At 35.9% G+C, this 16,882-nt stretch overlaps 1 protein-coding gene across 5 annotated transcripts in view; it reads right to left on the reverse strand.

Moving 5' to 3' along the window:
- The window catches only part of ZNF385B (zinc finger protein 385B), a 327,173-nt gene that overhangs the window by 230,477 nt on the left and 79,814 nt on the right, over window positions 1-16,882 (reverse strand). For 2 of the 5 annotated variants that reach the window (XM_047772999.1, XM_047773002.1), the window contains exon 2: window positions 11,905-11,956. The exons of the other annotated variants lie outside the window; for them this stretch is intronic. The gene's annotated coding sequence lies outside the window, so the exon portion shown is untranslated. The remainder of the gene's footprint in view (window positions 1-11,904; window positions 11,957-16,882) is intronic. 5 annotated transcript variants of the gene reach the window in all.

Here is a 16,882-nt window from a genome sequence, read left to right on the forward strand (position 1 = left end):
CTCAGAGAGTTAAGGACCCATTGTTGTCTCTGTGAGGATGCAGGTTGGATCCCTGGCCTGGCCCAGAAGGTGAGGATTTGGCATTGCTGCAAGCTGTGGAATAGGCTGGCAGCTGAAGATCCAATTCTACCCCTACCCCAGGGGTTTCCATATGCTGCCAGTGTGGCTGTAAAAAGAAAAAGAAGAATAAATCAGAAAATATATTGAGACAAATGAAAATGAAAACAAATACAACCTTTTAAAATCTATGGGATGCAGCAAAAGCAGTTCTAAGAGGGAAGTTCACAGCCATACCAGCCTTCCATAAGAAACAAGAAAAATATTAAATAACCTAATATACCACCTAAGAGAATTAGAATAAAAATGAACAAAACCTAATATCAGCAGAATGAAGTAAATGATAAAAAACAGAGAGGAAATAATTAAAATAGAGATAAAAATAGAAAAGATCAATAAAACCAAGAACTTTGTTTTTTTTTAAAAGATAAAACAAAATTGACAACCTATAGCCAAGGCCCACCAAGAAGAAAGAGGAGCCAAAAAGCAAAATGAAAAATGAAAGAGGATAAATAACAACTGACACCAAAGAAATACAAAAAAAAATAATACAAGAATAGTATAAACAGCTATACCCTGAAAACTATAAAACACTGATAAAGAAAAATTGAAGATGATTCAAAGAAATGGGAAGATACTCCACACCCTTGGATTGGAAGAATTAATATTGTTACATGGCCATACTACCCAAAGCAATCTGCAGATTTAATGTGATCTCTATCAAATCACCCATGACATTTTTTGCACAGAACTAGAACAAATAATCCTAAAATTTATATGGAGACCCAGAATTGCCAAAAAAGCCCTGAGCAAAAAGAACAAAGCTGGAGGCATAACCCATCCACTATAATACAAAGCTACAGTAATCAAAATAGTGTGGTATTGGCACAAAAAACAGACATATAGGCCAATGGAACAGAATAGAGAGCCCAGAAATAAACCCACATATGTATGGTCAATTAATCTATGACAAAGGAGACAAGAATATATAATGGAAAAAAGACAGTCTTTTTAGCAAGAGGTATTGGGAAAGCTGGACAGCTACATGAAAATCAATGAAATTAGAATGCTCTCTCACACCAGATAATGGCTTAGAGATCTAAGTACAAGACATTAGAAGAGAACATAGGCAAACAGTCTCTGACATAAGTCATAGCAAAATTTTCTTAGATAAGTCTTCCAAAGCAAAATATATAAAAGCAAAAATAATCAAATAGAACCTAATCAAACTTAAAAGTTTTTTCACAGCAAAGGAAACCATGATAACCTATGGAATGGGAGAAAATTTTTGCAAACAGCGTGACCAAGAAGTGCTTAATTTCCAAAATATATAAACAGGCCAAATATCTCAGTATCAAAAAAACAAATAACCCAATCAAAAAATGGGCAGAAGACCTAAGTAGACATTTCTCCACAGGAGACATACAGCTGGCCAAGAGGCACGTTAAAAGGTGCTCGACACTGCTAATTATTACAGAAATACAAATCAAAACCCCAGTTAAGAATCACCTCACATTGGTCAGAACTGGTATCATCCAAAGGTCTACACATAAATGCTGGAGGGTCTGGAGAAAAGGGAACCCTCCTATACTACTGGCAGAAATGTAAATTGGTTCAGCCAATATGGAGAACAGCATGGAAGTTCCTTTAAAAAAACTAAAAATGGAGGTAGTACATGATCCAACAATCCCATTCCTGAGCATATATCTGGAAAAGATGAAAATTCTAATTCAAAAAGATAAATGCAACTCAATGTTCACAGCAGCTCTATTTACAATAGCCAAGACAATCCAAGTGCCCATTAATAGGAGACTGGCTTAAGACAAATACACACACACACATACGTATATACACACACATACATATATACACACACATATGTGATGTGTATGTGTGTGTGTATATATAGACATAGATATATAGAGATATATACACATATACACACATACATACACACACATATTTACATGCATACACATCATATTTTCAATGGAATATTACTCAGTCATAAAATGAATGAAATATTGTCACTTGCAGCAACATGGATGGACCTAGAGAACATTACAGTCAGTAAAGTAAATCTGGCAGAAAAAGACAAATATTATATGATATCACTTTCATGTGGGATCTAAAAAATAATACAAATGAATCCATACACAAAACAGAAAGAGACTCAAAGACATAGAAAACAAACTCATGGTCACCTAAGAGGAAAGGGATAAATTAGTGATATTATATTAATAAGTACAACTACTATACATAAAATAAATAAGCCACAGGGGTTTACTATATAGCACAGGTAACTATATTCAATATCTTATAATCTATAATGGAAAATAATCTGAAAAAATTTGAGTTCATCTTAAAGTAATACAACATTGTAAATCAACTACACTGCAATAAAGAGAGAGAGAAGGAGGGAGGGAGAAGAGCAGTCTAATAAATGATTAAAAGCAACATAGTGATGATGATGTTTTGCCTTAATGGTTAAGCATTTCTTTTTGGTTTTGTCTTTTTTTGTCTTTTCTAGGGCTGCACCTGCGGCATATGGAGGTTCCCAGGCTCAGGGTCTAATCGGAGCTGTAGCCGCCAGCCTACATCAGAGCCACAGCAACGCCAGATCCCAGCCACGTCTGTGACCTACACCACAGCTCATGGCAACGCCAGATCCTTAACCCACTGAGTGAGGTCAGGGATCGAACCCACAACCTCATGGTTCTTAGTCGGATTCGTTAACTACTGAACCATGATGGCAACTCTGGTTAAGCATTTTTGAACAGCACTTTGGAAAGTAGAATTGGGTGGAAATCTTTAGAGGAGGTTAAGTGGTTCAACCTGACACAGTAACTCTCCATTAGCCTAGAGATTAAGAATATCCTCAAGCCATTCTCCTGTTCTTCTTTGCTTAAATATTACGACTACTACTATTCCTACTGCTACTACCACTACCACCACCACCACCAGTAACAATATGAACAACTGTTTATAAGAAATTAAATTGAAGAAGACTTAAAATTCACCTATAAGCTCATAATGATTATCATTTGAAACTGTTCCCTGAGCCTGAAGAAAAGTAAGAAACCAACTGAAAGGTACATTTGTGAGCCAGGGTCAAGTTAGGACAGTTTCTTATCAGTGCTGACAGAGATTAAAGAATTCAGTCTTCTTACAGAAATCTTTCAGATTAGAAGTCTTCTTGTACTTGCTTGAAACAAAATTAGTCCTTCATTCCCTTATGTATTTATCTTTATTAATCATGGCTTATTAATTGATTTTGAATTTTTGAGTTTTGCCAGTTTTGTGTTATGTTTCATATTTATGCCTTTGGATGCCTTGTCAATCTAAAACCTGGTTCTTGACTTCTCTCCATTTTGTCTTAATTCGTTTGAAACTCATGGTTTTAAAGTGAATTTTAACCCTGGCTGATAAGGAGTAGCTCCACCTTCTTTCTCATTTCTTTTCTTTTCTTTTTAAAAATAAGCTTCCTAGGAGTTCCTGTCATGGCTCAGTGGTTAACGAATCTGACTAGGGACCATGAGGTTGTGGGTTCGATCCCTGACCTCACTCAGTGGGCTAAGGATCTGGCGTTGCTCTGAGCTGTGGTTAGGTCGCAGACGCTGCTCGTACCCCCACGTTGCTGTTGCTGTGGCTGTGGCACAGGCCAGCAGCAACAGCTCTGATTAGACCCATAGCCTGGAAACCTCCATATGCCGAGGGTGTGGCCCTAGAAAATGCAAAAAAAAAAAAAGACAAAAAAAATAATAAGCTTTCTACTTTGGAATAATTTTAGATTTATTTCATTTACTTCTGATAATGAAGTTGTGTTTATTCTAGGAATCCAAGGTTGGTTAAGCATTCTAAAATTAATCCAATTCTTATCACTTCAACTGAAGCAGGAAAATCATACAACCATCTCACAAAGTGTTGAAAAAGCTTTTGAAAAAACATCTGTTTTTGACAAAAAACTTAATAAACTATAAGTATCATGAGAGTTCCTTAACTTGAAAAGAGATTATAATAAAAACAGTATGGTACTAGCATAAAAACAGACACACAGATCAAATGAATAGAAGAGGAATTCCAGAAATAAACCCATACCTATACAGTCAATCTATGACAAAGGTGCCAGGAAAACACAATGGGGAAAAATTATGTCTTTAATAAATAGTATTGGGAAAACTAAATGTCCACACATGCAAAATAATGAAATTGAACTTTTATACCATATACAAAAATCAACTCAAAATGAATTAAAGACTTAAACCTAAAACTTGAAATAATAAAACTCCAAGAAGAAAACATAGGGTAAAAGTTCTTTGATGTTGGGCTTGTCAATGATTTTCTAGATGACATCAAAAGCATGGGCAACAAAAGTAAAAATAAATAAGTGGGATTATATCAAACTAAAAAGCTCTTACACAGCAAAGAAAACAATCAACAAAATGAAAAAGTAACCTACAGGATGGGAAAAAATATTTTCATACTGTAGTTCTGATGAGGTTAATATCCAAAATACATGAAGAACTTATATAATGCAATAGTGAAGAAACAAATAACTTGATTCAAATATGGGCAAAGAGAAAATACAAATGGACACCAGGTACATGAAATGAAGCTCCACATCACTAATCATCAGGGAAATGCAAATCAAAAGCACAAAGAGGTATCATTTAACATCTGTTAGAATGGCTAGTATCAAGGAGACAAAAGATAAGTGTTGGTGATAATGTGGAGAAAAGAGAACCCTTGTATACTGTTGGTAGGAATGTAAATTGGTATAACCATTATGGAAAATAGTATAGAGGTTTTTCAAAAAATCAAAAATAAGACATATGATTCATCAATCGCTTTTCTGGGTATATAGCCAAAGAAAATGAAATCAATAAATCACTATCTTAAAGAGACACTGCACTCTCATGTTTACATCAGCATTATTCACAAACCAAGACATGGAAACAAGTGTCCACTGATGAATGGATAGATAAAGAAAATGTGATACACACACACACACACACACACACACACACACACACAATGGAATATCATTCATCAACAAAAAAGAAAATCCTGCCATTTGTGACAATATGGATTAACCTGGAGTAGGTATTATACTAAGTGAAATAAGCCAGACAGAGAATACAAGTACTGCATGATCTCACAAGTTAATCTCATAGAACCAGAGAACAGAATAGTGATTACCAGGGAAGGAGAGTGGGGAAAATGGGAAGCTACTGGTCAAAGGATACAAACTTCAGTAGTAATATGAATAACTTCTGGGGATCTAAGGTATAGCATGGTGACTCTAATTGGTAATTCTGTATTGCATACTTAATATTTTCTAAGAGAGTAAATCTGAAATAGTCTCATTATAACAACAAAAAAGGAATATGTTAATAATGAATGTGTTAATAAATTAACTTGATTGTGGTAATTATTTCACAATGTATACATATATAAAACCATCATGTCATGTACCTTAAATATATAAAATTTTTATTTGTCAAATACAATAAAGGCGGGAAAAAAGAAAAGATTGGAGCATTCCTAAGCAAATATTATAATTAAAGATTAAATATTGAAAAATGTCTAATATTGGAAATGAGACAAGAAAGAACTTTATAATTCCAATCAATAGTATCCTGAAGGTTCTAGCTAATGCAATAAGGAAAAAAAAAAAAAGGTTTTAAGAGTGTAAAAGAAAATAAAGCTGTACTTATAGGTTGATGATGTGATTTCTATATGTATAAAAGTATCAAGAATTTCAGATAATTAAATACACAAAGTCAGTTTAGCAAGGATGCTAAATATAAAGTTAGGCAATAATATCAATGTCTATTAAAGAGGTGGAAAATAAAATTTTAATAACTTTACTTACAACAGCACAAAACATCAAATACCTAGGAATAAATCTTAAGAATGATATGTAAGTCCTCAATACAGAAAACTTATAAAACCTTAATGAGATAAAGAAAGTCCAGATAGCATGGAAACACCATAATTTTGGATTGGAAAAACTCAGTATTGTAAAGATGTCAATTCTCACGAATTTGACTGATGTATTTGATGCATCCCAGTACAAATTCCAGAACTTGCCTTTTTTCTTTTTTCAAAATTTTAGTGGGCAGTATTATTCTAAAATTTTATGGAAATACAAAAAACAAAGAATAGACAAGACAAACTTGAAGAAGAACAAGGTGAAAGTGCTCAACTGCATAGCAACATTACCTATAAAGTAATTGAGATAGTATAGTTAAACAAATCCATGAAACAAACAGTTACAAGTCCAACATATATGAACACTGGACTTATGGTATCAGAGCAGAGGAGAAAGGACTGACTTCCTAATAAGTGGTGCTGAATCCACTGGAAAAAAAGAAAGAAAAAAACCCTGATTCTTGAACCCATCTCATACCATGCATAAAACTCATCCTAGTTGGTTTTGTAGCTCTACCTGTGAAAGGTAAAACAACAAGGCTTCTGTAACAAAGGAGAATGTTTTCATGACCTCAGGCTAGGCAAGGATAACGTAAATAGGAACAAAAAGTCCTAATCACAAAAGAAAAGACCAATAAATTGGAGCATGCTAAAGACTTCTATTTACTGCAATACATCGTTAAGAAAGTAAAAAGCCAACCCAAAGAATATGAGATATTTGCAACTCATGTATCTGACAAAGGATTCATATTCAGAATAAATAATTTTAGAAATCGTAAAAAAGACAAATTGACAGAAATGGGCAGGAGACTTAAATCACACTTCACAAAAGAAAATACTCAAGTGTTTATGAAACTAGAAAAAGGTATTCAGCATCACTAATCATCAGGGAAATGCAAATTAAAACCAAAATTAAAATTAAAGTCTAGCAGTACCAAATGTTGTTGAGGATAGGACTCTCACACAGTACAAATTTTCTAATTTGGAAAAACTTTTGAAGAAATTTTATACTGCTGAACACATGCATACCTTTTGATCAAGTAACTGTAGTTCTAGGGTGTATGTATGTACATACGCAGGCACACATATATGTGGAGATATACATATATCATATATACATATGATATATATATATCTTAATGGAGACATATATTTCTTTATAGGAATAGTATTTGTAATAGTTTCAAACTGGAAACAACTCAAATGTTTCTCATAGATAAATAAATTTTGGTATATTTGGAATATGGAAAACTATTCAGTAACAAAGATGATAACTATAACCATATACAACATCTCAAAAGAGGCCTGATATAAAAAATACATATTTTATGATTCCACTTAGAAAATTAAAAAACAGGCATCACTAAGCTATATTATTAGAAGTCAGAATGATAGTTGTCTTTGGAAAGGAGAGTGGTGGTAATTGGTTTAAGATGGGACACAGGAGGAGGCCTTCTGGGGTGCTGATAATGTTCTATCTCTTGGCCTGGTTAGTAGTTACTTATGTGCATTAACTTTGTTTTAATTCATTAAGGAAAACGCTTTATAAACTCTTCTGAGCTATGTTATACTTCAATATATTTTTATTTGAAATATCATTTGTTTTCTTCATTTGTTTCCTTTCACCTATCCTGTTTCTCACTTCAGAGTGCTAAATATTAAAACATAAAATACTGAGGTCCTGAGAGAAAAACATAAAGCTACAGTTATTAAAAGTCGCAAGTAATGTTACAAGTATATAGCAGTGTATACATTTTCACATTCAGAAAATCAATAATCATGATAACCCTATCAGAGATAAGAAGCAATGAAAGATTTTTTTTTTAATTGATGGATAAACTGTGAGTCAGCAGTGGTTAAATTTTGTTCCTCTAGTTCACACATGCAGAAAGTGTAAGAATTTAGTTCAGTGTAAGAATTTAGTTCTTGATCACTAGATTGTTGCTCTTTCTACTGTACAAGTAGTCATCTAAAGTAATATATAACTAGAGTAAGTAATATATGATTCAAATAATAGTTTTTTTTATTTGATTCTTGCTAGATTCATTTTAAGTCTTCAAACCTGCCACTGAGATTTTCTCCCAAACTTCTTTTGTTTTTAAAAGTAAATGGGAGTTCCCATCATGGCTCAGTGGTTAACAAATCTGACTAGGAACAATGAGGTTGCAGGTTCAATCCCTGGCCTTGCTCAGTGGGTTAAAAATCAGGTGTTGCTGTGAGCTGTGGTGTAGGTCACAGATGCGGCTCAGATCTGGCGTTTCTGTGGCTCTGGTGTAAGCCTGCGGCTACAGCTCTGATTAGACCCCTGGCCTGGGAACCTCCATATGCTGCAGGAGCGGCCCTAAAAAAGACAAAAAGACAATAAGTAAGTAAGTAAATAAATAAATAAATAAATAATAAATGCATTTATTGAGGTCAATAACAGAAGGACATTTAACTATTATTTATATTTTTGTCCACATCAATTAATGTACACTAAATATGTGTCATACCTTCTTAAATACAGGAATTTCAAATGGGGGTAGGATTCTGTTTTGGATACTCTTTTAAAACTAAACTATAGTTGCATTACCAAGCTGTTCAGGGACTTTATGTTCTAAAGTTCTCTATTTGATTTTTCTAGTCTTAAGGAAAAGAAATTTCCTGGCTTGGTAATACAATTAGAAGGGTTAAAGACAAATATTTTAGACTGTGGTTACAGAAATAGATTATAATACTTTGCTAATAAAATAATGAGTATGATCACTTGGGATAGTTTAAATATTCTTTGATCACTACAGAATATTGCTCTAACTCAGCAGGTATTTTTAGTTGCATACACAATGGGTACCCAGAAAAAAATTCCATATGACTCAACTGACATTATCTATAATATTAGAAAAACATAATAGGGGGAGTTCCCAATGTGGCTCAGTGGAAATGAACCCGAACCTGAACAGTATCTATGAGGATGTGGGTTCAATCCCTGGGCCTGCTCAGTGGGTTAAGGATCCGGCATTGCTGCTAGCTACCATGTAGGGCGCAGATGTGGCTCAGATTCCCTGTTGCTACAGCTGTGGAGTGGTAGGCCAGCAGCTGCAGCTCCATTTCGACCCCTAGACTGGGAACTTCCATATGCCGCAACTGTGGCCCTAAAACAAACAAACAAAAAAACCCATAATCTGGAGGGTTATAAAACTGGTAATGTGTTAGGAGTCTCACATCTCAAATGTGGGAAATGGCTGTTGTTCCAATATTGCTAGTAGTGTACACTGCTACAAACTTTATGGAAGAAAGTTTGGCAAGTGGTATCAACAGCTTAAAATAGGCATTCCCCAAGGCCCTGCAACTCAATTTACAACAATTATTCAAAGGAAACAAATAACGACACACAAAGATTTACCTATGAGGATATCTGCTGTAGCATAACTTATAATAGTGAAAAATTTACTGTAGCATAAATGTCAAATAATAAAAGAATATTAAATTACCCATGGCACATTCATAAAATGGGACTCTTTGGAGCCATTAAAAATAACATTATAAATGAAGAATTGTTGTGAAATGACAATTTGGCCAGGCAAATCAGTAATATTCAAACCCCAACCTCAACCAGTCGCCTTTCACTTGTGATGCTATCAAAGGACGCAGATGCACATAAGACAAGGTCAAACAAAGGAATAATAATTATGGTAAGGCTTCTAGAACTTTTCTTTTCCTTTTTTTTTTTGTCTTTTTGCCTTTTCTAAGGCCTCTTGCACAGCATATGGAGGTTCCCAGGCTAGGGGTCCAATTGGAGCTGTAGCTGCCGGCCTATGCCAGAGCCACAGCAACGCGGGATCCGAGCCGTGTCTGTGACCTACACCACAGCTCACAGCAACGCCAGATCCTTAACCCACTGAGCAAGGCCAGGGATCGAAGGGATGGAACCCGCAAACTCATGGTTCCTAGTCAGATTCGTTAACCACTGCGCAACGACAGGAACTCCGCTTCTAGAACTTTTCATACTCCAGTGACAGCAGAAACAGTTCTGACATATTTTTCCTATCTTAACAGGACCTCACTTTACTTATTACAGGTTCCACTTCCCCACCTTCTCTCTACTCTTGTGACCCTACTCCCTTTCAGCAGGTTCAGAACAGAATTTCTGAATGTCTGTCCCACTTTATTTGATATTTTTTCCCCTCTATTTCCATGTGTGGGGCTAAGGCAATTTGTTGGAGCTATCTGTCCTTCTGGTTTCTTTCTGTTTCCTACTGTTCTTGTTGTAACCGCAAAGAAAACTTTTTATTTTTAAAACTGATCTCTTTTATCCCTTGCTTCTGATCCCGTGTTCTGATTCCAAATGCAAGCAATGGTTGCCTTGTTCATTTACCACATTCTGAAGCCTTTCTGCTTTCTCACTGTGGTTTAACTCTGTGTCTGAACAAACCTATTTACTGGAATTTAGATGGATTATGGGACAGGCCTGTACAATCTCCTTCTTAGCCCTTAAGGTTTGTGATAATTTCAATGAGTTTTTATTCCTCCTCAACCCCAGAGGAAAATATACCTCCCACATTTGGTAGAGTTCCCCAACCCTATAATCCATTTTTTTTCATATTACGAATTCCACTGCTCCATGAGACCGAACTAATACTTTGGGTCTCTGAAGTTCATAGCTGAGGTTAGAGCTCTCATACTGAAGGCTAAAGGTCCTTGATCAGGAAGGAAGGTCATCTCTCAAGGTGTAGAGAGCAACTGGGTGGTGCAAAAGCAGCCAGTATGCAGAATCTCAGGGGCCTTCTGTCTCATCTCTCTTTTTGAATGTCTTTTAATGACTTATAATGCAAATAATGACAAATAATTAAGTGGGACCAAAAGTAGCTTTCAAATAGTAAGTAGAAAAGTATCCCCACTTTGTTTTTAAAACGTATCTCCCACTGTCACACACAGAATTAAGATGCGAAGCACTAGCAGCTAATGGTGGCTACTTAGAAGAGCTAAAAGCATGGTGGGGACAGTTGCTCCAGGCTAATTTTTTTTTTTTTTTTTTAGTTAAAGCATAGTTGATTTATAATGTTGTGTCAATTTCTGCTGTACAGCAAAGTGACTCAGTCATACATACATATGTACATTCTTTTTAAAATATTATCTTCCATCATCTATCCTCAGAGACTGGATATTGTTCCCTGTACTATATGGTATGACATCATTGTTTATCCTTTCTAAATGTAATAGTTTGCATCTACGAAACCCAAACTCCCAGTCCATCCTACTCCTTCTCCACCTACCCCTTGACAACCACAAGTCTGTTCTCTATGTCTGTGAGTCTCTCTGTTTTGTAGGTAGGTTCATTAGTGCCACATTTTAGATTCCACACTTAAGTTATATTATATGATGTTTCTCTTTCTGACTTCATTTAGCATGATAATCTCCAGTTTCTGGTCTAATTTTCTTATGTTTTCATTTCTATATTTTTGAAATGTTTTACAAAAAACCCCCACACACATATTTATTACTTGCCATTAAAGAACATTAATGTTCAATTTTTTTAAATGTAGCTACTTTATCTTGAACACCCTGAACAAACCATATTAAGGACATAACGTGTTTTATCTGTTTCAATTTTCCCTCATTCCCAACTTCATTTTGTACGAGTCTTATATGGCATTTTTAATTTTTAACTCTAAAATAAGAAATGTTATAGATTTAAGAAAGAATAGTTTTTCACATTTCCTGAGGAGGGACCTTACAACCTTCTAATAACAGTAATAAGAATGAGCACATATAATCTGGTTTTCAAGCCATTTACATTCACTGTCTGCTGGCAGGCCTCTCCATTAGCAGATCAAAATCATGCAAAATGTCAGTGGTTATTTCTAACCATTCCAATTGTTTGTTCTGTATCGACCTTGTGCTCAGACTTCAAATAAGTCCTGGATAGATACATACTCAGAGTTCAGCGTGTTGGTGGACCATGGTTGAAGAGCTGCTTCCATTTACCCTGTTGAGGTAAACAGTTACATCTTCACTCTCGGCTTAACAGAAAAATCACAAGAAACACTATGTCATAAACACAATGAGAGTCTGAGGTCACTTTGACTCACCTTTTAAGCTTCTTCCACTTTGAAATGGTAAAATAAAATATTCATGTGCTACATTTTGTGGCTGAACAAAGAGAGAAGCATTTCCTCTTATTTATATTAATCGATGACTGCCTATAGCCTCATACCAAGCCAATCATTTATGCCTACCTCTACCTTATATATGAAAGAGGGAGATAGAAAAAAGTAATGGCCATGTAAACAATGCTTGTCAAATAATATTAGAATCGACAAGTGAGACAACTAATCAATTGTCCTAACAGCATGACAAATAGACTGAATCACATTTCAAACATTCACTGGCGCTTTGAACAAAAAAACACTACCACGTCCATCACAGGATAACTGATTTTTCCAAGGGAGGTCCAAGGATGCCTAAGGCAACTGATTGTCCCTGAGAATTTAGAAAACATAAATGAATGCTGAATGCAAGTTTATTTTATGAATTAAAATTTTAAGCACTGTAAGTGAGATGGTAATACTGAAAGTAATTTAACATCTTTTAGGATAATTCAAAGTGCTTAACTCATTTAATATAATTATCTCTTAACACTGTTATATAGTCTCTATTTTCCTAGTGCTCTTTAGAAAGGACAAAATACCCTTCCTTTTACTATAATTTCCCCCTTGTCTATATCTAATTGAAGAGCTTTCTATCAGGAAACTTGAAAAATGGATAATTACTGCTCTGGGGCCTCTTGTCAACTATGAACTTGGGAATTAGAGTTTTTGGCCTTGCTTAATGAAAAGTGGCTGAATTAAATTTTCTTCATCTAACAAGTATCTTTTTTTTTCTTTTGGTAAAAAGTTTCCCAGAAAATTTCTCTTAATAGCCACTGGCAATGCCCATAATTCTACTACTGAAACAATGAGATCTATTTTCCATATCATCAATCTTCATTCTCCAGACAGATACAATTGTTTGAAGAGTTGCAATTACATTATCCCTTGGTGCTTCCTCAGCCTCCACATTTGACTGATTCTACAGTTAACAATTAAAAGGCCAAAGGATTTGAGGATTAATTTTTATCTCTAATAATAAAAACTTCATTGCATTTAATTTCTTGGTATCAGCACATTGCTCTCCTAATTAAAAGTGCAACAGTTATATAATCTTGCAAAAGGAGAAATGGAAGTCAATACCCATTCATGGACTATATAATTTGAGTGAAGTAAGTGCAATCGTCTTGACTGTATGGACAGCACAATCGTTTACTACCTACAAATGAGTCAATTTAAAGTACTAGTCTTGGTGTATGTAGCTTCCACTTCATCCATCCACTGATGTAAAACATCACACATTTTTGAATAGCAATCTATACTTATCAAGAAACGGGGCTGGTAGATTACAAACCAAATGTAGATAACCACACACAGCATCATTGTATGAACGCTCTACTTCATTTGTCATCAAAAGGACAGAGCTGACCTGCCTGCTAATAGTCAGAGAGGGACCAGAGGAGGGTGCCTTTTCCTTACAGTCCCTTCTCCTCCCTTTGTCACTGCTGTTCCCTCACCTCATTTCGTTACCATCAGTTCTATTCATGTTAGTGTTCCTTTCAAGGGCTGCAGTGAGAGACACCTACCACCCCTTTCCTGCTGGCTTAGAGGTTCAGATTCCTGAGTCCCCTTGGGACTGAATTTTCCACTGGCTGCCATAGTATCAATATGGTGTAGCGTTAGTGCCACTTTTCAAGGAAAAATCACTGCAGTGAACATATGGGTGCATGTATCTTTTTCAAGGAAAGTTTTGTCTGGATATATGCCTAAGAGTGGGATTGCTGGGTTACATGGTAATTCTGTATTATTCACATTAGCCAAGATTTGGAAACAACCTAAATGTCCATCAATAGAATAATGGATTAAGAAGATGTGGTGTATATATACACAATGGAATACTACTCAGCTATAACAAAGAACAAAATAATGGCATTTGCAGCAACATGGATGGAACTAGAGACTCTCATACTGAGTGGAGTAAGTCAGATGGAGAAAGACAAATACCGTATGATATCACATATCTGGAATCTAATATAGGCACAAATGAAACTTTCCACAGAAAAGAAAATAATGGACTTGGAGAATAGACTGGTGGTTGCCAAGGGGGAGGGGGAGGAAGTGGGATGGACTGGGAGACTGGGTCTAATAGATGCAAACGATTGCATTTGGAGTGGATTAGCAATGAGATCCTGCTGTATAGCATAGGGAATTATATCTAGTCACTTATGATGGAACATGATAGAGGATAATGTGAGAAAGAGAATGTATATATGTGTGAGACTGGGTCACTTTGCTATATGGTAGAAATTGACAAAACACTGTAAACCAACTATAATGGAAAAATATAAATCATTGGGGAAAAAAAAAGAAAAGAAACTGCCCCAAATGGTGACCTGTGGATACTTCATGGTGTCTGTATTATCAGTGCTTGGCACAGCACCTCGGATATGCTAAATATTCAAGAAAAATGACACTGAAGACATATTAGCTTGGAAAAAGCAGGATTTACATTAGAAAATGGCTTGGGGAAAAAGAAGGCTCAAGATGTGGGTCCTATTAAGTACCTTTTTACACACTTGTATCTCTCAGTCTCAACATCTTCACATGTAAAGTTTGGCTGTAGGAAAAGTATAAGGTAAAGGATGTGAATGACAGGCTGGTAGAGAGGACAATGTTTTGAGTGTATGATTTAGGACAACTTCCCTTGATCCCCAAAGCACATTCCCCTCAACTTGCCCTCTCCTAAAATCAGGAAAAAAACAAAGCAAATGAAAACAAAACACTCCATGAGATCATGTCAGAAATCACCCAACAAATAAAATATTTACATTTTTAACATTAAAATTATCTTAATCTGCTAAAAAGGTGAATGGCTTTCTTCTTTTAAAAATTGAAATTTTGTTTGAAAATATACAACTTAGAAAATTACTTGAAGCCTTTGGAACAGTTTATCTGTGGGCTTTTGAAAATTACAATCTTTTTTTTTTTTTTTTTGGTCAATTGCCATGAGATCACTGATTAGTCAAGCCAAAATTTGGAATTTGGTTGCATGGTTTTTATCAAAACATCTCTATATTTTATTTATTTCAGATGAATAAACACAAAACTTACACAGTCATATTTTTAACTAGATACAATATACTTCCCACTCCAGTACAATTTGACATAATTAAGAGCTATCAGAAACATCCATGAGCGCTTGAATGGAGTCCTGTACTAAATGGGAACCAATCATAAAGTAAATAATCCAAACTCTTGGGACCCCCCCCCCCCGCCCCGGGGAAAGATGCCGGTTACTGGATTACCTTTAAAGAAATGGGCTAACTAGTAAAAATCACCATGAGACACCTGAATATTGCAATATGTCCCTTGGTTCCTGTTTCTTAGGATCAGTCGCTATTTGTGTTCTCGATTCACCTCATAAATCCTGAATTTCTCAACTTCAAAATGACTGGGATGAACTGCTCTGCTCTATTCCAGCATTTGCTAGCTGCTCTTCAATGCTTCAAGCCACATCTCAGTTGGTCCTGGCAAGATGATTCTTTCTCCCCTCTTAGAAATACCAGCCCCTTTCCCCATCTAATTATCCAGAAATTTGTTAAATAAGGAAGTACTACATATATAGCATACAGTCCTAGTTGATATCATTATCAAACAGGCATCATGGGTGTATAGGTCAATGATTTAGAGAATGCTTCTGGAGTCCGATGGACCTACGTTCAAGCTGTGACTCTGATGAGTACTAGTTGTGTGGTCCATAAGGTACCTATGTCTCTCTGACCCTCAGTGTCCTCATCCATAGCACGGCAGTAACAACATTACTATCTCACTGGGTTTATGTGAAGATAAAAATGTTGCATCTATGATAGTTAGCTCAATGATTGGTGAAAATGTTCATCCAACTTCTGGGAGCTACTATATTAGTGCTAGTATTAATGCAAAGGGCACATACTTCAGAGTCATCATTAGTTCAAACCGTGGCTCTGCATCTCAACTTCTTCATTTGTAAAGTGGGGCTGGTACCAAATCCCTTTCAGATTTGGTGCGAACATGGAGATAATTACATTAAAATCTTTGGTAAAATGCCTGGTACAGAGCAAACACTCAATGGATGGCAGCCATTAGAAAAATTACACGTAGAAAGCATCTTTGGTTGTGAGACTGTAATCCATATGCTGTAAGTATCAAGTTGTTCAAAGTTTAAAAGCCTTTTGACACCTTTCAGTGCTGCTGTTCTCACTCCATCATGATCTTAGTGCTGTGAAGGAGAAATTATTCAGGCAAGCATGCATGCAGCCTTTCTCATCCTCTACCTTCTAGCAAGGGCTCTGATTCTTCCCTTTCTCACCTCAGAGGAGGGTTCTGCTGCCATGCAAGTTCTCTGGGACTTTTGTGGTCAAGAAATGAAAGAAAGAAGAAAGATATATGATTAGGGTTGGTGGAGGGGCTTGGGGAAAACTAGAGAAAAGATACTTGAGTTGCTGAGGGATGGTGGGCGATAAGATGAAGGGGTGAGAGAACTTCCTGAGATACTGTTTTAGGTATCCTCTTCTGAATATTCAAGGAAAGTAAGTAAAAGCCTTAATGTAGGAAAAAAAAGAAAAAAGAAAAAACCACCTCTTCCACTGTTGTGCTACGTTCTTTGAGAGCCAGTGCTCTGAGGCTGTGCCAAATGAGTTGTGGCTCCTACTGGGTAATACATACTAGAGGCTGGGAAACCTCCACCACTCCTAAGGGCAGGAATGCCAGGGGAAATCAGGCACTGTGTGGAGACAGGGGCTACTTGATTTCCTAGAAGGGTGGCCATTTGTGGGAAATAACTTTAG

The sequence above is a fragment of the Phacochoerus africanus genome, chromosome 3 (genome assembly GCF_016906955.1).
Source record: "Phacochoerus africanus isolate WHEZ1 chromosome 3, ROS_Pafr_v1, whole genome shotgun sequence".
Taxonomy (NCBI): domain Eukaryota; kingdom Metazoa; phylum Chordata; class Mammalia; order Artiodactyla; family Suidae; genus Phacochoerus; species Phacochoerus africanus.